The sequence below is a fragment of the Galeopterus variegatus genome, unplaced genomic scaffold (genome assembly GCF_000696425.1).
Source record: "Galeopterus variegatus unplaced genomic scaffold, G_variegatus-3.0.2 Scaffold2843, whole genome shotgun sequence".
Classification (NCBI taxonomy): Eukaryota; Metazoa; Chordata; class Mammalia; order Dermoptera; family Cynocephalidae; genus Galeopterus; species Galeopterus variegatus.
The window spans coordinates 31,953-33,343 of NW_007728954.1; the positions used below are offsets into that span (position 1 = coordinate 31,953).

At 41.2% G+C, this 1,391-nt stretch overlaps 1 protein-coding gene across 1 annotated transcript in view; it reads left to right on the plus strand.

Annotated features, from left to right (window-relative positions):
* PTPN14 (protein tyrosine phosphatase, non-receptor type 14) overlaps positions 1-1,391 on the plus strand; it is a 111,825-nt gene that overhangs the window by 1,235 nt on the left and 109,199 nt on the right. The window lies entirely within an intron of this gene.

Genomic DNA, 1,391 nt, shown 5'->3' on the forward strand with positions numbered 1-1,391 from the left:
ACGGATGGGTGCAGTTGCTTTTTGTTTGTTTGTTTCTGTATTTTCCTCTTCAAAAAGAAACTTTAAAAAGAGAAAAAACATTTAAAGTGAGCATGACCAGAGAGGCATTTTGTGAGAACTTGTAAAACAGGGGTTTTGTTTCTTTTAAGATTCCCTGTGGCCCTGGTTTTCTTTGCACTGTCTGTGAGACTGCTTTGGGCCTTAAACAAACCCAGGGTAGAGCATTTAGATGGTCACGTTGTCAATCTTTAGAAGAGACTCTGAGAGCAGTATGTCATTGATGACAGGCATCCCTGCTTTTTTCAGTCTTACAGACATTCAGGACAAGAGACTTTTGTGAGAAATCTACACTGAAGCATTTGTGTCTTGAGAGTTATATGCTGTGCCGGCTAGTGGGGAGTGGGGCAGTTGGATGGTGTTCAGTGCAGAATGACCACAACGTTCCTGAAAGAGAAGAAAAGCTGTGTGATTGTCATAGGCCCTGTCAGGTGACAGAGAAGAGGGGTGACAATTATCATTGGAAATGATCATGTGTGGTCTCTCTCCACCTTCATAAAGGAACTAGGGTCCGGGAGGGTCTTCCTCTCCGCTGGTGTTCTCCACAGGCTGGCTGGTATTCTTTGGGGAACTGTTTCACCTGGAACACTTCTGTCTCCTGCTGTTCTTAGTGTCTGTGCTTTGCTTTCAACGATCAGGTCTTCCATGAGATTTCTGTTCCTGGGCAGGAGACTGTCCTGGACAACAAATACATGTAGCTTGGTAGTTGACATGGTAAAATAAGACTGTGAATCGTTCTGACCTTGTTGACTGGTAGCTGGCTTTCTTTTGCTTGTTAGTAGCACATTAGCGTACACTTATTTAAATACATATATGCATATGTGCATGGGTAAGGGACAAATCTTAGCACTGTAGATTGATTGGGCGAGAGACTCATCTAAATTCTTGTAAAAAATTTAGTTATAAACCATCTAAAAAGATACACAGTGGTTTTACTTTTGAGTACTTCCAGTCACTCAAATTAGAGTAAATAATCTTCACACCAGTTTTGGTGGGGAGGTGGGGAGACACTATAGCATGTGGTTAAGCGGTTACAAGCACAGGGTTTGGAGTCTTGGACTTGGGTTCAAATTATGGTTCTGTCACTTATTAGCTGAGTGACCTTGGAAAAGTTACTGAACCTCTCTGGGCATCAGTTTTTCCACCTGTGAAATGGGAATAATGATGCTTACCTGATAGGGCTGTTGTAAATATTAAAAGAGGTACTGTACAGAACATACCTAGTGCTGTGTCTAATAAATGTATAATTGTTGAAATTTGAGACTCATAAAACACAACTTTTTATTAAAGCAAATATTGTGTGACTACATTGTGCCAGACACTGTTTCAGGACT